At 36.3% G+C, this 20,465-nt stretch overlaps 1 protein-coding gene across 2 annotated transcripts in view; it reads right to left on the reverse strand.

Moving 5' to 3' along the window:
• LOC136027157 (high affinity cAMP-specific and IBMX-insensitive 3',5'-cyclic phosphodiesterase 8A-like) overlaps positions 1–19,205 on the reverse strand; it is a 241,469-nt gene extending 222,264 nt beyond the window's left edge. The window contains exon 1 of one of the 2 annotated variants that reach the window (XM_065704156.1): positions 19,061–19,205. The gene's annotated coding sequence lies outside the window, so the exon portion shown is untranslated. Of the gene's footprint in view, positions 1–3,499; positions 3,617–19,060 lie in introns of those variants that run through there. The other variant, XM_065704146.1, reaches the window with a different exon arrangement.
• Positions 19,206–20,465: the final 1,260 nt, after the last annotated feature.

The following is a 20,465-nucleotide window of genomic DNA, read 5'->3' on the forward strand; positions in this document are numbered from 1 at the left end:
AAAAAGTCAAATTTTTATAATTATCGCTACAACTACGCTTTTTTTTTTTTTTTTGAACTCCAAGCAAACGTCACCAAACCACAATTTTTTTGTCGTTATTACTGTTAATATATTACCCTTCAGACAAAAAACAGTGCCTTGACATTATGAATAATTTTACTTAGCGAACAACGTTGTTCGCTAATCCATGAACGAAGTGAAAGACTAGATTCCTAATTTAGGCCTATCTCCAAGAAAAATACGCCGTCATGTGCCTTCTAGTAAAATTCCCAAGCAGCTGTAATTTTATTCTGTACCGCCATACTGCCATTGACACTAGTTTTAAAATCATTTTCACTTTTAGATCAAATTTGGTAGCGGCTATCATGGTTGTGACATATGTAGGCTAGTTTTTAATTCACTTAACAGCCATGTTAAAACATCAAAATCCAGTTCCCTTCAATTTCCCTTTTTGTCCTAATAATAATGCATTTTCATGTTAGCTTCGTTGTATATTTTCTGGTCATAATCAACCACTTGAGTTCAAAAATTTATACATTGCTCTATGTGGCCTAGTGGAGTAAACGATATGAGCATTCCAATTTAGGCAGGTAGTGCCTTTAGGTTAAATTAACATCTTAAGCAATATTTTGTCGAAAACCAGTTTCGAGATGAAAATCTCTAGTCTCTTTTTACTGAATTTAAACTAGAATGAGCATTTTTAGAAACAAACTAAAAATACAAAACAAAATACTGTTACATCATTTCACTACCGACGACGGGTATGTTATTGTCTAAAAATATCTCTCGAATAAAAAAAATTGAAGAATTTTTTTTAAATCATAAATCCTTGCGTTTAAAGATGAAGATCCTCACGATCGTTTTTAGTTTAGGATACTTGTCTGATTTTACTGGTCTCTAACATAATCAATACTGAATTTTAATAGCAGATATTATGCTAGACCATGTCTATATTTCAGTTATGGGCCAATGGCTTTGGCAGCACTTCATAAAAGAAAAAAATTGCTCGAAGCTCAATCTATAAATATTTAGCCAAGGAGTTCTACATTCGTCTTGGATGAACACGACAGTCCACCAACTTTGCCTCCCGCGTACCCAAGCATAAACTTACTTTTACAATAGTACCTCCAAGCCTCCTCTTTCAAAAATATAACGAGAGGCTAGGATTTATTTCAGTTCTTTTCTATGTAGAGATGGATGGCTGGGAGGGGGGTATTTTCAGTTTTTTCTATTTTTGAAAAGAAAATACCCAAGGAGGATTTCCAAAAAGTTCAGCTTATGGGTGCCCACCATGGGCACCCATAAGCTGAACTTTAGTGGGGAGGCTTACCTGGTCTAATCGGCACTTCCAATGCTGTATAAAAGAAATCTCAAAAGAAAAATATAAAAATATGAGGCAGCTTCATTCAGCCAGGGAGATTGGCGCCCTCCCTGTGGGTGCCCATGAAGATTGCACCTACCCCCCCCCCCCAGATTGGCACCCCTATTCCTAATTTTAGAAAACCGACATACTTTACAACATCTTTTTACTACTCTAGAGTTATAGGAAAAAAGTTATTTCGTCAAGTTAGATACAGTACTGGCTTTTCCTATGGCATAAAAAAAAGAATAAAATGATCTCTAAATTTAAATACACCAACACCTTGTAAATACTAGACCCCAAGTTCCAATACTTTAGGCAATTTTTATGCGTCTTTTCTTGATACGAATTGTTCAACATTGTCTTTATTGTACTTGTCGCCCTAGGGAAACTGAATTTTCAATATTTTCTTCATCGTGTTTATTGTTCACGGGAAATTTACTTTCTCATAAAATGTACCTGCATCGTAGTTTTTTTCACGAAAGAGCCTAACTTCACTTATTGAATGCGTTCTGAATAATACACAAGTACCTATAATAGTTTAGCCCCACAATTATGGAAACTACAACAAAGAATTATGGAAGAGGAACCGCCCAGACCGCATTATATGAAACATGTAACCTAAACTAACCTAAACTAACCTAACCTAACATAAATGCCAACTAAATATTTAATCAAAATATAGCTACAATGTAGTTTCCCACCGAGCCGAAGCTAATATTGTCAGGCATAAAGACCATGAAAACCGGTTAATTTCTCATGTCCGCGATACAAAAACTTCAGTGGCGGCTTTAAGAGACAAGTACCAAAACATTCAACATAACCAACTCTATACATTAAATATTTAATTAAAACATACCTACACAATAGTTTATCTCACTCAGGCTAAGCTAATTATAACCGAATGCAGAAAGAGAAACCGGTTTTACTGAGATCAATTGCTTGACTGAGGTTGGAATAATAGACAAATACCAAAGATAATTTCGCATACTAGGACCAAGACTATGTTAGGACTGAACGTGTTTAGCCAACATTAAACTGATGTTCATAATAAACAGCAACTGAATTTATTAGATACTTCTTTCTATGCCGTATTCCCTTATTTATGACAGGTAGGGAGAGGGGTCTTCTGCAGTCAATAAAAATCTGAGGCTTTATGGTGTTTTTTTACTATTTACTAATGTGTAAAAAATTTCCACGGATTTTCCTCCATTTTCCCTTTTTTCCGTGCTTGATTTAGTCATCTGGCGTCCATCCCTTTGTGGCGACGAATTGACCCCTGCATCGAAATATTTCAGCTCACCGGTTAAAACGAATTCCGCAAATGGCTTAGTTTAAAAATTTAAACGGTTATGGTGTAGATTTTTAACGGCTCTTCCAAGGAGACATGCTAGAACAAAAACAGACGTTTTTGGATTCCCAATTTTATGCTTATTTTATAGTTTTGTTCGCGTTTTTAACAATTCATCCCGAGCCTAGCCCCATTAATGGTTTCATACAGCCCTAGACTGTGAAAAAAAATTAGCATAATAATTAATGAAAATTTAATCGAAAAAAAGACAAAAATGGGGGAAAACAAGTAAATGTGATTCATTGATACTTGCTGCATATTATAAAGTATGGCTGGGGATGAATTGTCAAAACACAAACAAAACCAGAATATGAATATAAAATGAGCAATCTTAGAATGTTTCTCTTTTTGTTCTATCAAGTCTACTTCTGGAGAGCGGCCATTCTAGACCTTTACCATTTAGAAGATGGAATGTGCTAAAAATTATTTTTCGTTGGCAAGATGTAGGCCGAAAATATATGCCAGAAAAAACATACTGGTTACTCGAAACATCATTTGGTTACAAAAGTAGCGCACAAAGGGAATGGTTTGGACCAATCTCATTTTTGTTTTCCCCGCTTTAACGGATGCGTGAGAATGATCTGATGTGGCGGGTTTCACGTGTGATCCGTCATCCGTGAATCGTTTTGCAACGAGAAAAAAAAAACAGACCTGCAAGTCTATTGTTATTCACGCATGCGTAAACCAAGAGTAAATGTTTACGTTGACTAAGTTCAGAATTATATTTCCATAAAGTAGAATCTACACCCGCTCATAAAAGTCAAATAAAACCGCTTTATTCAACTAACCTGGATAGTATTTTCTAAATCCAGAACTCTTAAATCATTTTAAATGTAGGTGTTTAATCCAGTGTCTTAACTAGACCTCAATACTGATCTATCTTTGTTGGATAGTCAACAAGTACTGAGAATGAGAAAGGAATCGCTGAGGATTAGAGACCAGTTGACTCCAAAGGTGATGAAAAACGCCAAAAGCCTTTCGATTGATGTATAATACTTGCGCTGTAGACTTTTCTCAATATTCTAATAAAGACTGACCTAGGATCTAAGAATTAGTTGGGCCTAAAAGCTCCAAATTTACTTTTTCCTTACAAATGACAGTCTGCTTCCTACATTTGCTCGTCTAAAATAACACGTCACCAGGATGGGGATACTCCGTTCCAAGACCACATTAGCTTCTATATGATGTTTGACAAAAAGAAATAGAAAATATGATTAAAAATAACCAAGGAACCGAGAGTGATTTTCAACCAGTGAAGAAAAACGAAGATATAAGCATTGTACTTTTGTATTTAGTTCTTTCTTTATCCCCCTATCAAGTAACCAGAAAATTATCCGCAGTGGAACCAAATAACCATAAATTTTGTCATCTGGTCCAACTCCTTAATAAACTTCAGGTTTGAGTTGGAGCTGAAGGTCAATGTTCCTATTACCTGAACAATTGTTTTGGGTAATGAAACTATTGTTAATAGATGCATTTTGACTTTTTGAACATCTTTTCTCTATTGCAAAATTACCGCAAACTCACCGTTATGGAGTTATTATATATTTGCACATTAGGGGGGGGGGGTAAAGCATAGCATATATTAAATGCAGCTATGGTTAGTTTACGAATTTAATATATGCTATGCTTTACCCCCACCCCCCTGATGTGCATTTATATAGCCCAAATTTGTTTCAATCAGGATTAATATCAATACAGGATATTTGGACCGGAATAACTCCATAACGGTGAGTTTGCGGTAGTTTTGCAAGAGAGAAAAGATGTTCCAAGAGTCAAAATGCATCTATTAACAATAGTTTCATGACCATAAACAATTGTTCAGGTAATAGGAACATTTACCAAGCTGAAAATTTGGATTCTCAGGGCAAAAGAAATTGTGTGCGGAGGGCCCGGAAATATGTATCCCAAGTCGAAGGTTATTGCAAGTTAGAATAACACAAGGAGTTGTTGTGAATACAATATCGGAAGTTTGCGAAAAGGGAATACGTTAAACTAACTTTTTGAAATAACTAACGCATGTATGAGCGTAAATATTAGTTTTGTTACTATTACTTTATTCCAACCAATGAAGAACCATCGTTTTTATTCTGTGTGTAATTATCTTTCAAGAAAATGTGTCTCCTTAAACATCTCTAGAGGAAATTCTTTGTTATAAAATATGCATACTATCCACTTTCTTTAAACGAGCAACAGTGTGTGTATATATTTATATTTACCACAGCTTAGATACCAATACAGTTATGAAAACTCGATCTATTTTTGGGACACAGTGTGCGGTAGTGATGCTAACGGCTGGAGACACGAAACTGCACAGCTCAGATATACAATAGTTATGAGAACTCGATTTATTTTTCGGACACAGTGCGCGGTAGCGATGCAAGCGGCTAGAGACACGAAACCGCACAGCTTAGATATACAATACAGTTATGAAAACTCGATTCGTTTTTGGGACAGAGTGCGCGGTAGCGATGCTAACGGCAGAAGACAGGAAACTGGCAGTCTGAATCTAAAAGATCGGAGCAATTGGACAAACAAAACAAAATTGCGTTCCCGCCTATGGTGTTGTAGTATGATCTAGGAGGGGCCAAGTTCAGAGCTCTGTACCAAAAGCTTCTCATGAGCAAGATAGGAGTTTTCGCAAATGTATTGTATATCTAAGCTGTGGGAAACTGGCAGTCTGATTCTAAAAGTCGGAGCATTCTGATTCTAAAAGCCGTTTTTTTTCCACTGGCTGAAAATCACCCAAGTTTTTTTGGCTATTTTTTAATTACATTTTCACCTTTTTTTTGTCTAACGATAGGGGTACCATTTGGTGGAATAAGTACTGTATGACCTATCAATAAGTTCCATGAAATAAAAAGAAAACGACAAAAAGGACTGCGGACCATATTCCTTGGCCCTAGTCAATCCATTTAGTTTGGATACTGTAACTGCTCAAAAATGGTGTCCCTTTCCCTACCTCCAACCATATTCTTATTCTTTTTCGGTGGGTTAACAAATTCCATGTGCTGAATTCCTCTTAAATCCCAAACTAAAAACGAACAGAAATTGGGCTAATACTAATGGATAATGAATCCTAAACAAACAGAAATTAAAAGAACAGTCAAACTTAAAACGAACAGAAATTACCGAAAACAGGAGTTGGGCTACTGCCCTCTAAGCTTTCTAAAAACCAGAGCGTCATTTGCGCCTTCCATTACATTTTCACCTTTTTTTTTGTTTAACGATAGGGGTACCATTTGGTGGAATAAGTACTGTATGACCTATCAATAAGTTCCATGAAATAAAAAGAAAACGACAAAAAGGACTGCGGACCATATTCCTTGGCCCTAGTCAATCCATTTAGTTTGGATACTGTAATTTCTCAAAAATGGTGTCCCTTTCCCTCCCTCCAACCATGTTCTTATTCTTTTTCGGTGGGTTAACAAATTCCATGTCCTGAACTCCCCTTAAATCCCTGCGGTTGTAAGGCTGTGTCCATATTGACATTCCTCGTTACCCTTAAACATGATTAATTCAAGAAAAAAAACTTTCCAAACAAAAATTTTTCAAAGAACGGCAAAGAGCCACACTAAAACCTAAGACAAGCAGAAATTAAGTCCTACAGTAGTTCAAACTAAAAACGAACAGAAATTGGGCTAATACTAATGGATAATGGGATCCTAAACGAACAGAAATTAAAAGAACAGTCAAACTTAAAACGAACAGAAATTACCGAAAACAGGAGTTGGGCTACTGCCCTCTAAGCTTTCTAAAAACCAGAGCGTCATTTGCGCTCCAATGAAAAATGTTTTATTTCGCGAAGTGTATTTTTTTACGCATCATAACATCAAAAACAACGCCACAAAAATATTACTGCAAGGCTAATCAAGGTTTATAAATAAGAGCAGTGCTACTCCCTCCCTTCCTCTCTAGCCCTCTAAACGGTATGAGCGTCATTTTTATTGCCTGGCAAAACGGTATATATTCCAAACAGTATGGTTTTTATTGGTTAGAACATCAACAAAGAAAAATCACTATGTTTAAAAGATAAATCCCGCAAAATTTTTATCTCCTTCCGCCTCTCAAAACGCACAATATGGAGTACCCTTGACCCATTATCCTGCATTCTTTTTCCCGGTAACAACAGGAGGTCTAACTTCATTCTCCTAGCCGCTGTCAACATATTGCAGATATTTTGAGGATGTGGCTATAAATAGCACCTTTAAATTTACCCCAGCCCTCCTCTCCCAGGTCAAATTTAAAATCGGCTTCCAGAAATTTTTAACTCGATCCCCAATTATTCCCGAGATAATGCAAACGGTCTGGGAATAGCATCTTTTGATTTACTCAGGTACGCGTGTTATTTCCAGAGAAAGCCCTTGGAAGACTCTTGATTCTGGCCCAACGTACGACTCGTACGATTCCGAGGAGCACCTAGCTCTAGCTGATCAGAAAACCAAGACTAAGCACGGCCGCCTTTTTACAGGCAGCGCAATAGCGCTGCCAAAGTAAAGAGAGGTGTGGGCACACTGTGTTATTGTTTTTTTGGTTTTAGACCACGGCACTTCGTATAGAAGGAGTTGTATCAGAAACTTCAAAAGGGTTTCATTCGATTAGAGAATGAGAGGGCTAGTGTTCTTTTAAATTGTCGGAAGTACTTGGGGGTCAACCAGCCCCGTCCCATGCCAATCATTTCCCAAAACACATCCAACAGAAATCTTTAGATGGTCATTTTGCTCAGCGTAGTTGAAAGGTCAGAAAGGGGCATATAAGGTTTTTGTAGAAAATATGGTTGTATAAACTTTGGATAGGGCTCATTGGACTGGTAACCAGAAGTTCCAGTACTCTATTTAATGGTCAAAGTGATTGGAGGGCAGAGCCCCCCTCCCCCACAAACACAAAATATACACATCGTATTTTTCGAAATGCGTCTATGAAAAATTTTGAAATAGCCATTTGTTGCCGTAAAAACTTAAAAAGGGTTTGTTCGATTGGAAATTAACAGGGCTAGTGCCCTCTTTAACAGTCAAAAGGGATTAGAGGGCAACCAGCCTCCCCCCAGCCTACCATCACTTCCCCAAACACATTGAATCAAAGTTTTGAGATAGCCATTTTGTTCAGTATAGTTGAAAGGTCCGGAAATTATGTGTGTTTGAGGATGACAACCTTCCCCCCCCCCAAAAAAAAAAACCTCAGGGCAAGTGTTGCAAGCTGTGCCCGAAAAAGGTTTTTATGGGAAACTGACAATGCTGGTCAGGATTTAAAATAAGAGCTCTGAGTCACGATGTCCTTCTAAATATCAAAATCCATTAAGATCCGATCACCCACTCGTAAGTTATAAATACCTAATTTTTCCTCTCTCTTTAGCCCTCCAGATGGTCGAATCTGGGAAAACGACTTTATCAAGTCAAATTGTGCAGCTCCCTGACACGCCTATCAAATTTCATCGTCCTAGCACGTCCAGAAGCACCAAACTCTCCAAATCACTGAACCCCTCCCCCCAACTCCCCCAAAGAGAGCGTTTTCCCAAGATTTCCCCCTCAAACTCCCCCCAATGTCAAACGATCTGGTCGGGATTTGAAATAAGAGCTCTGAGACATGAATTCTTTCTAAAAATCAAATTTCATTAAGATCCGATAATCTATTCGTAACATAAAAATACCCCAATTTTCACGTTTTCAAAGAATTCCGGTTTCCCCCTCCAACTCCCCCCAACGTCACAGGATCTGTTCGGAATTTAAAATAAGAACTTTAAAGCCCAAGATCCTTCTAAATATCAAAGAAACACCTCAATTTTCAAAATTACCCCCCCCCCTCCAATTCCACCAAAGAGAGCAGATCCGGTCCGGTTATGTCAGTCACGTATCTTATACAGGTTTTTATTCTTCCCATCCAGTTTCATCCTGACCTCAACACTTTAAGTATTTTCTAAGATTTCCGGTCCCCCCCCAATTACGCTTGATCCGGTTGAGATTTAAAATAAGAGATCCGAGTTACGAGGTCCTTCTAAATATGAAGTTTCATGAAGATCCGATCACTCCTTCGTAAGTTAAAAATACGTCATTTTTTCTTATTTTTCAGAATTAACCCTCCCCCCAATAGATCGGATCCGTTCCAATTATGTAAATCACGTATGTAAGACTTCTGCTTATTTTTCCCACCAAGTTTCATCCCGATCCCTCCAATCTAAGCGTTTTCCATGATTTTAGGATCCCCCACCCCAAACTTCCCCCAACGTCACCAGATCCAGTCAGGATTTAAAATAAGAGCTTTGAGACACGATATTCTTCCAAATATCAAATTTCATTGAGATCCGATAACCCGTTCGTAAGTTAAAAATATCTCATTTTTTTAATTTTTCAGAACTAACCCCTCCCCCAACTACCCCAAAGAGAGCGAATCCGTTCCGGTTATGCCAATCATGTATCTAGGACTCGTGTTTATTTTTCGCACCAAGTTTCATCCCGATCCCTCCACTCTAAGTGTTTTTCAAGTTTTAGGTTTCCCCCTCCAAAACCCCCCCCCCCCCCCAATGTCACCAGATCTGGTCGGGTTTAAAATAAGAGCTTTGAGACACGATATCCTTCTAAATATCAAATTTCATTGAGATCCGATAACCCGTTCGTAAGTTAAAAATATCTCATTTTTTTAATTTTTCAGAACTAACCCCTCCCCCAACTACACCAAAGAGAGCGGATCCGTTCCGGTTATGTCAATCATGTATCTAGGACTCAGGATCTAGAAAACTTCAGGATTTTATTATCATGCTACAAAACTCAGATTTTTTTTAAACTACTCTTATCATGCATGGATTTCTTTATTGTTTGTAAAATAGAATTTGTCCTTTGTCTCGTAATATTTGTTTCTGGACATATTTTTGCAAGAATATAAACAAAATAAAACGACAAAATCTAGCCCATCAGTCTCTTGACTTGAAGTTCCCTTTTTTAAGCAATTTTTGTTCACGCATCTACATCCACGAGGACGCGAATTAACAAAACAGCTTGTTCGTCAAAACCTCAAAACCAATTTTTGCCACTTACTACTATTTTTTGCTGTTAGTATTAGCGAAGACCCAAAAATGGAGAATTTTAGAAGGGGATAGGAAGACTTGTTCATATAGGGGAGGAGTTAATCAAAGATAAGTGATACTTGCAGTTTTAAGCCACAAGATTCAACTTTTTATATGTCTTGGCTATTTCTTCGAGGAGGAGGGGGGGCATACCCTAAGGTGCAGGTTTGAGTAATACTATTCATTAAGTATTACCTCCCCAAAAAAATTATAATAGGAAAAATATTAATAATATTATCAGAATCGACACACTAGTTTTTATTTAATAAAGAATAATTTTCTTTCCATCAAGGCCGTACGCAGGGGTTAAGGAGTTTGGACCCCCCCCCCACCCCCGAAATGTTTGTCCGACTCGTAAATACGTAATTTTTTATGCGTATCGATTTTTTTGTAATCCCACACCCCCGCCCACCCAAAAAAAAAATATCCTGGACACGTTCTTGCCTCTCATGCACGTTTTCCCTGCGGCTTTATGTGAAAAGGAAGCTGTAAAAACTGGAAAAGGGGGCTCATACAGTTGGTAGGTGAAAACTCTAGATACCTTTTTAAGGATCAAAGAGACTGGACGGCAGTCAACCCCCTATAAATTTTGAAAATTGTCCATCGTTTACAGACATGTTTCAAAGTAGAAACAAGAAGGGTATTTTTGAAGTTGACAGTCTGGTTGGCTTGAACTAATTAGAGATGGTTTCTTGGCTTGGCCCAAAAAGATTAAACATTTGTTTTGGCCTGACAGATGTTGGGAGGGACAAAAATGGACAAGGAAGCTTTTTTGAGTTTGGGGCACGGGTCTAATGCACAAATGTTTGATGTTGGTAGTCTGGGCTTAACTCTTTTTTATCGGGTTTATATATTTTTATATTTTTTATCGGGTTTAACTCTTTTTTATCGACTTGGGACCACAAGGCACAGAAGAAGACCAAAGAAAAATATTGGTTCACCTTAAGAATTAAAATATCTTTTTCTTCTGAAGGATGGAAACTCACAATCGAAAGTTACTTGGTCAAAGAAACCAAAATGTATACAAACCATGATTTGGGAGAACGCGCCCCCAAAATGGAGCCCCAAGCGGAAGAATTTTTTCCGATTGCCTTGAAAGTTCTTGGGGCAGGGGAATATCAATACAAAAGGAAAAATGAAACAAAATCTGGTTTCCCTGAAAATTGGGCCAAAACTTTTTTTTTCAAACGGTCTGAAACTTACATCCGTAGTTTCTTAAACCAAAGCCCTGAAACTTCGTTGGTGTTATCGCCAAGGGGAGCTTAATGTACACAAAAAGCCAGGCTGGGGACATGAAGTCCTGAAATGGTCCCAAATTTTTTTTCCGACTGGCATTTGCCTATATCAACAAAATATTCGGCCAAGGGAGCCACGATAAAAAAAAAAAAGCTGAAAATTCTTCATCAAGAAATGCCCAAAATATTTTCTCCAAATGACTTAAACAATGAATCTGTAAGTCCCTAGACCAAGTGTACCCTAACATGAAAAAAAACTTTCAAGTTGGGAGCACGGGCCCTCCAATAGGGCCCGAAAACAGACCTGAAAATAATTTGTTTGTTTTAGTGAATATGAGCGTGGGAGAGCGGCTAGCTGCCCTCCAATGTTTTAGGCCACTCGAAAAGGGCACTAGAACTTTTGATTTCCGATCAAATAAGCCTTCTCTCAATATTCTACGATCACTGGTTCGCCATGATCACCCCTAGAAAAAAAAGTAATAGTAAATAAATAAACACGCATCTGTGATCTTTCTTCTGGTAAAAAAAAAAAAAGAGAAATGCAACATTTTTTTTATATAAGAGCTTGAAACCTCTACAGTAGGGTTATCTGGTATGCTGAATCGGATGAAGTAATTTTCATTAAGATCACTTGGAGTTTTGGGGTGTTTCCTCCTTTTTCAAAAATAGGGCAAATTTTTTCGGGCTCGGAACTGTTGATGGGTAACATTAAATTTGATGAATTTTACCCATTTTTAAAAAGCATCAAAATTGGATACTTTTGATGAGTCAATTTTCATCAAGACTCTGTTTCTTAGAGATTCGGTCACTATTGAGCCACACCACTCCTAAAATTTTGAATTGGGAAGTTCATGGGGATACGGACAGAGCCAAGAGCCAAAGAAATTTGATTACATTGATTCGTGACGTCCAAAATTATCAAATACACTAAAAGTTACAGCAAAAGACGTAATAAGGTCCATTATTAAGATACGTCTATATCCATGGATACCTCCAGAATGTGACTCGGAATGGCCTCCGCTCCAAAGAAAACCAGAAAGTATGCATGTTATTATTCGGTATAATTGAAAATTTTAAATTAACAAATACTAGTAAAACCCTATTGCACAAATATACGGTTATGTTTTGAGCGAATATTCCACTTTTAGCAAAAATAGAAAATACAAACCAACATTTCGGCATTCAAGCAGAAAGCTAAAAAAAAAAATTCCGAAACTTCATACAAACTACCTGTCAATCTAACTTGTTTCAGCTAAAAAAAAAAAGAACATAAACTAATTATTAAAAGCGTTCAAAACAAGTCGTCCAAAGAAAAGCAAAGAGCAAAGTGAAAACCCCAAACCGATCATAGATTAAGCCACATAATAAGTCAACTAACTCAATCAAACTAACATAAATTAACATGGATGAATGGAATAAGCATAAAATTAAAAGAAACCAAAATGAATTGTCAAGAAAAACTTAAAATTGAGAGAAATTGCCAAAAGTAAAAGCGTGGCTACCACATCACTCAACCTTCTAAAGGTTGGAGTGTCATTTTGCGCTATAATAAAAACGATTTTGTATTTTGGACAGTGCAGTGGAGTCAATCAGGGCGGAGGAATTCCCAATAGATTTTTTGCTTCTTCCCCTGGAATTTTGAAAATATCATTTTTGGGTATTTTTATTGAAAAATTCCTCTTTTGGTTTTTACTTTTTAGGTTTTACTTTCAATAAACAAAAATTAACATAAGTGCCCCCTCTCCCAAGTTTTTGAGAAATGCCTCCCCCTTCCCTATATTTTCGTAAATAAGCACCGCTGGGACAGTTTGTATTCCAGCAACAACAACAAAAAATAAATCATTGAAGGTTTACAAAACAGAGTTGCCACCCCTCAAACCTTCTGAAAGTTCGGCGTCTTTTCCACTTTAGTGAAAACGATAGGTATTCCAAATGGTACTTTTATCGGTCAAATATCAACAGACAAAGAAAAAAAATCCCAATACCAATGAAAGGTTACAAGAAAGAAAAAACATATTTTAGTTGAAAATAAGCAACTTCGTGAAGCTTTTAATATTTCAAAAGAACACATGTTTTAGTCAAAATTTTCCTTTTAATTTTATTAATTCAAAAGTTTAGGATGAAGCCTAAGTAAAACTTCTGAAAGAAAGACTAGTAATTTTGAAGTTATATGTTTAGTTTGCTGAAGCGATATTTTGAGTAGACGAATCAATAAGGGATTCACGAATTGATTTTCTTACATTTGAAAGGATTGAATGTAAAAGACAGAAATTATTTACAAAAATTAACAGCATATCAGACTTGTGAAACTAGATTGATTATTTGAAATATAATAATATAGTTTATAATCAAACAATAATTTGATATTATATAATGCACAATAATGACAGTATAACAAAAATAATAAGTACATAATAATATATTGAATAAACGAATTACTAGTAATTTGTACTACGTCTGGTGCTTCGATGCAAGACTTATTTCCCCCCATAAAAATTTCCCGAGAAAATTCGCCCCAAGCTTAAAATTGAGAAGCCATAGAGAAAGTAAGACAAATAGAAATAATGGAACAAATAGGAAATGTTTGCATATTCTACGTATATTCTAAAACATAGGCAGAATATGCGGTGGAGAACAGGGGCCAGCCACACATGACCATTGGATCACCCCAGGATGACCCACAGAATTTATTTTAGCTGTATAGTAATAATTAAAGTTTAGAAGCATATTATAAAAAAGTGTCGGCCTCTGGCGTCTTATAGTATTTATTAAATAAAAAAAACATGTTTTTTTTTTAACTGAAAGTAAGGAGCGACATTAAAACTTAAAACGGACAGAAATTACTATGTGTATGAAAGGGGCTGTTCCCTCCTCAACGTCCCGCTCTTTACGCTAAAGCTTGACTCTTTTTACGGACGGTAACGTTTCTATTTTTACGGACGGTAAGCGTTATCAAATTTAACTTATAATTTTAATTATTAACTTTCACTTTTGTAACACTTATGAAAATGTGAAACTACCCTGAAAACTTCACAACTCTGGACAAAACAAACGAAGAATTTTTGAGCATGTGGTCTCTTTTCAAAAGTTATAGCCTTAATTACAGGGGGAAATGTTCGAAAAGCTGTTCTGCCTGACGATAAAAAACCAAAGTTTTTATTTAATAAAGACAAGAACAGGTGGGTAGACATTGAAAACCCAGATGAGGAGACAGAAACCCCAGCTCTTCCACCTAACTCAATTTTTGCAGGTCAACCCAAGGTTGCTCAGTCTGTAAGTAGGAGTCCAGCTGGAACTGGACTTTCTGTGAGAAATAAAAAGTCCAATCTGAAGCCTTTTCAGAATATGAGAAGTTTGAGGTTGTCATCCAAAAACACATATAATTTCCGGACCTATGAAGACGGCCCTTGGACAAAGGGCCGAAATATTCACGGAATTGATTTCCACTGTCTTGAAAAGATTTTTCCTATTGTTCTTACTTTGTATTTGTTTGTTATGGAAAGGCAGTCAAGTCTTCGTCGCTATTTTCGTCTAGCCTATGGGGAGCAGTTGACCTATGATATCTTTTATTCTTGTATTGTGCTGAAGACAGCCCTTGGATACAGGGCCGAAATATTCACGGAATTGATTTCCATTGTCTTGGAAAGATTTTCCCTATTGTTTCTACTTTGCATTTGTTTGTTATGGAAAGGCAGTGTGGTCTTCGTCGCTATTTTCGTCTAGCCTATGGGGAGCAAATGACTTATGATATCTTTTATTCTCGTATTGTGCTGAAGACAGCCCTTGGACATAGGGTCGAAATATTCACAGAATTGATTTCCACTGTCTTGAAAAGATTTTCATTGCATTTGTTTGTTATGGAAAGGCAGTGTGGTCTTCGTCGCTTTTTTCGTCTAGCCTATGGGAAGTAGTTGACCTATGATATCTTTTATTCTCGTATAGTGCTAAAGACGGCCCTTGGACATAGGGCCGGAATATTCACGGAATTGATTTCAACTGTCTTGAAAAGATTTTCCCCATTGTTTCTACTTTGATTTCTGCCCCCCCCCCCCAAGGACGCTAGATCCAGTTGAAATTTAAAATAAGAGATCTGAGTTACGAGGTAATTCTAAAGATGAAGTTTCATGAAGATCCGATCACTCCTTCGTAAGTTCGGTATTTGAAATAAAAGCTTTAAGACACAATATCCTTCTAAATATCAAATTTCATTGAGATCCAATCACCCGTTTGTAAGTTAAAAATACCTCATTTTTTTTAATTTTTCAGAATTATCCCCCCCCCCAACTACTCACCAAAGCACTGGACCCCCTAACTCCCCCAAAAACAGTGGATCCAGTCTGGTTAAGTCAATTACGTATCTAAAACATTTGCTTATTCTTCCCACCAAGTTTCATCCTGATTTCTCCACTCTAAGCATTTTCCAAGATATTCAGTTTCCCCCTCCAACTCCCCCCAATGTCACCAGATCTGGTCGGGATTTAAAATAAGAGCTCTGAGACATGAGTTCCTTTTTAATTATCAAATTTCATCAAGATCTGGTCACCTGTTTGTAAGTTAAAAATACGTCATTTTTTCAAATTTTTCTAAATTACCAAATTAGGCCCCCCCCCCCAAAAAAAAAAATCCCCCAAAGAGAACTGATCCAGTCCAGTTATATCAATCATGTACCTAGGACTTGGCTTATTCTTCCCACCAAGTTTCATCCTGATCTCTCTACTCTTAGCATTTTCCAAGATGTCCAGTCCTCCCTCCAATGACCCTGGATCTGGTTGGGATTTAAAATAAAAGGTCTGAGTAACAAGATCCTTCAAAAAATCAAATTTTATTGACATCTGATCACTCATTTGTAATTTCAAAATAACTAATTTTTTCTAATTTTCCAAATTACCCCCCCCCCCAACTCCCCCAAAGAGATCAGGTCCGTTCTGGTTATGTCAATCACTTATCTAGGAATTGTGCTTGTTTTTCCCACCAATATCCATCCCAATCTCTCCACTCTAAGACTCTAAGCATTTTCCAAGATTTCAGGTTCCCCCTCCAACTCCCGCCAATGTAACCGGATCCAGTCGGGAATTAAAATAAGAGCTCTGAGACACAATATCCTTCTAAATATCAAATTTCATTAAAATCTGGTTACCCATTTGTAAGTGAAAAATACCTCATTTTTTCTAATTTTTCTACATTAACCATCCCCTGACCCCCCCCCCCCCCCCCAGATAGTCGAATCAGAGAAACAATTATTTCTAATTTAATCTGTTCTGGTCCCTGATATGCCTGCCAAATTTCATTATCCTAGCTTATCTGGAAGTACCCAAACTAGCAAAACTGGGACCAACAGACCAACTGACAGAAATTGCAATTGCTATATGTCACTTGGCAAATAACAAGTGCCATAAAAACAAAAATGAAAAAATGTCAGTTTTTTTCACTAATAATTGAAAAATAAATTAGTACAAGAAAAAGAATACAAACTATTGAAATTTTAAAAGCTGTGGGTAATAGTGGCCACATTAAGACATTAGCTGGAGTGAGGACTGGAATTCAATTAAAACTGGAAGCACCACCAAAAATCTAACAGGTAACAGTGTAGTGAAGGTATTCTTCTGAATTAAACACTGTAACAACAAAATTTTATCCTCATTACATTCAGAAATTTATGTATATTGAATTTTCAGAGGTGCTTCAATTTTAGTTGCCTCCCACCCCTTCAAGACTCTGAATATTGCCCTATCTTACATCCAAGTTTACAGACTTGTTTTTCAAACTGACAATACAAGTGAACTGATTATGAGACACAAGCATACATATGAGCAAGTACAAGAATAATAATGAAAATTCCTCATACTCCTATTTTTACTTTTTACTCTATTTTATGCACTGCAGCAGCAACAGAAAGGATGCTAACATAGCTGCACAAGCTTCTTTTTCACAACAATGCATTCAAATCTTTACTCTTTACCCTCTCCTATGAAGTTCCATTTTCCTTCAGTTAAATCCTTCCCTTGATACCTCTTCCCACCCTATTCAGGAACAAATTTTCAGAGGCACTTCAATCTTAGTTGCCCTCCACCCTCCAAGGCTCTGAATATTACCCTATGCAACATAACAAACCTTTGGATATAGCATAAGGTTACATCTTTAAAGAGGGATAGGGGCATCATTTTTTTTTGGGGGGGGGGGGGGGGGGCAGTTGCCCCCAATAATTTGGAGAAATAGCTATTTTATAGCCTATACCCCTTGGCTATCTAGATATGGACCCCTCTTGTCCCCCCTCATTAAAAATGCTAGAGCTACTCCCCTGAAGATGGATAGGGCAAATTGAGCATATGCACCTCTGAAAACCCAATCAACAGAAAATTGGCCTCAACATACAGCTTGACACAGTTTTAACAATTCTACCAAAATATATTACAGTAATTGCTACTGTCACAAATGTATCTTGCCATTCTATTCCCCTGTCCCTAATTGGACTGAATATTGCTACTCATTCTTTTGACATGAGGTTATTTACTGGTTCAAGACTGAAATGCCTGTTAATAAAAAGATATTACAAATCAAGGAACAAAAAAAAAGAACAAAATAACAGATAAACATATCATTCAAGGCTATATCTAGCACCATTACACAGGGCAGTTCAAAAAAAAAGAGACAAGGGCAAGTTGCCCTGGGTGTAGTGGCAGGGGGTTCATAGCTTGGGCTTTTTTTATTTATGTTTAAGTTGTGAGGAGGTACTGTGATTAATTTTGCCTTCAGTACCCCCAAACTCTCAGAACAGCACCACCATTAGGGTGGGCCAAAATTTTCATGGTAGCAACCATAATAATATGAAAGAGCATTGATTGTGGATTGAATAGCACTGTTCAAAATGTTAAGTTTTTTGGGTAATAAAATGTGGGCTGGGATGCATCTGTTAAGGTAGCAATTAGTATATTTAGAAAGAATATAAAAAGAAGCAACAAATGTTTATTTTTCAAACAGCAAAATTTAGGTTGAAAAAAAAATACCCAATTCAGTTTCTAGCTTAAGAATTTTGAAAGGCAATGAGTAAGAGAAAATCTATGTCTAGTATTCTAGAGTTGTGATAGGCTAGTTACAATAAAATAATAAGCATTTTATGTAATAAATCTATTTTGCTGGTGTTGTTCAGCATTGCTAGGATGGATTTACACAAAATGCCCCTTGATAATAACAAAAGAGTAGGCTAGTATCCTTATACAGGCTATCACAAAAGACAATTCTTCAAAATTTAATGTTTTCTACTCTGAAAATGTACCCTATCCCCCCTATATATAGCCCAAACAATGTTGTTTCTATCTCATGATGCATTATATTGCTTAGTTATTGCTTAGGCAACTCACAGCCTGTCAAGAGCATTATGTGATAGCAATGGAATTAAGACTGTTAGAGAAATATAATATTTGATAGTGTGGATAAACAACAAAAGAAAGCATGATAACAGAAACATCTGTAAAATTTTAATTTAGTAAATATTTTCTATTGTTTTTTCTATTTTCAATAATCTGATAAACATTAAATCAATTTGAAGAAAAGATTGACACAAGCAAAATGCAATGCACATAGGCTTATCATATTCAGGAAATACATTTGAGCATTAGAAGAGGGGGGAGGGTAGTGAGTAAATTTATAACAGAAACAAATGTTATATTTGATTCAAGATTTTAGCCTACTGTTTTTTTTTTAATTTTAGGCATAATCCAAGTTAGGAGTATATCTAGGACCGTTAGCAAGGGATTGAGTATACTATCTGTGTTTAATAATCATATTCAGAAAGAGCTTCAATTGCAATTAACCTAGGCCTAGGCTACCTGCTGAATGTAGGCTAAACTATTCTTTCACAATAAATGCTTTAAGTTAATGACTAGCTAAAAATTGTAAATAAAGATGAAAAACAGAAGCGTGGCCCTCCTAACATAGATAGAAAAGCCAATTATCTGTTCTTTTTTATGCATTGATGTTGCTCTTTACTTTCATTTGAAAAATCTTGTTTTATATTTAATTGTATAGGGCTTATAGAGATTAATTATAAAAACACTTGCCTATGAATCTTAAGACTCAGAGAAATATTAAACAGTTCTTAAATAATGTTCAGATTCGATGCTCAAGCTCCCAAACTGTGTTACAAAAACTCAAGTATTGGAAAAAATAAAAAAGAGGCATTGTATACGATCAAATTATTTCGCTAATATTGTCAGCGTTGTCTTGTTATAACGCCAAAGTTATACAAACCAAAGAAACACAACAAAGAAATAAGCGAAATTTAAAATATACGCTTCCATTTTAATGAAAGGATGAATTTTTCCTTTTCTTCCTTGAAAACAGATCATAAACAGCTGCATTTGATATCAAACTAATTTTTACGTACATATTTATCTTGTTAAAGACAACCATCTTTACACAAATAACTAATTTTGAAGAAACCCCAAAACGCATATGTCAGTTTTATTATATTTTTGAGTCCAAAGATGGACCAATTTTTCATATCTAGCAACGATTATTTGTTCAGGAATGCAAAAATTTTGTAATGCAAGATTTTCTTTTACAATATTTATCCAGTTTCCTGGACTTTTCGTTCTAGTTCACAAATTAAAGGTTACCATGCGTCTACATCTCCTTGTTATGCTGGAACTTCGCCCTTAGTCTGGTTTGACTTTACTTTTCTATAACTTTATGTTTTGAAAATAAAATTTCTAAAGGTTTTAATTTGATTGTAGGCCTTTTTTCCAAAATACAAAACCATTTCTAAATTCCAGAGAACACTATCAATCAGGATTATAGAAAGATATGAGCCTAAAATAACTTTATAGGGCATTATTTGTGCTATACATTTTTGCGCGGAAGCTTCACTTTACCGACCCATAGTTTGTGCAATTTCATCAAATACCAATGCTCCGTGGAGCAGAAAAGTGTAGGGGTAGATACTTCAGAAGACACTTATAGGCCATAACTTGGACCGATGAAATTTCGTCCTTAAAGTCGAATTCTTATAAAAACCCAGTGTATGCCCTTAAAATACTTATCACGTTTAAGTTTGATTTTTAACCCAATTATTTTATCGCCAAGTTTCGTAACAAAAAAGTTATTTGGGAATTACAATTACAATATTTATAGCTTGAAAACACAAAGACCTCTGAATTAGCACAGTCGAGTTTTCCACCTTGATCGCCTCTTATTAAAACAGACCTTGATCCTTTTAGGATTGGCCAGGTGACACAAAAGAGAGAGCAATACATACTCCTGAATTTTGTTATGATACATCAGTTTATTTTTGTTTTTACCTCAACCTGATTCTGCGCACTAGATTCAGCCATCCAATTCAAGTCGTATTTTCTGTCGCATGAAGTGACATCTGCTAATGTTTGCGTGTAACTGGGATGTCGGTGAAACACTCTGCTTTTTTTCGACGGATTGTGATTCGAAGTGAATTGTGACGGATTGTGATTC

Source organism: Artemia franciscana, chromosome 1, assembly GCF_032884065.1.
Source record: "Artemia franciscana chromosome 1, ASM3288406v1, whole genome shotgun sequence".
Taxonomy (NCBI): domain Eukaryota; kingdom Metazoa; phylum Arthropoda; class Branchiopoda; order Anostraca; family Artemiidae; genus Artemia; species Artemia franciscana.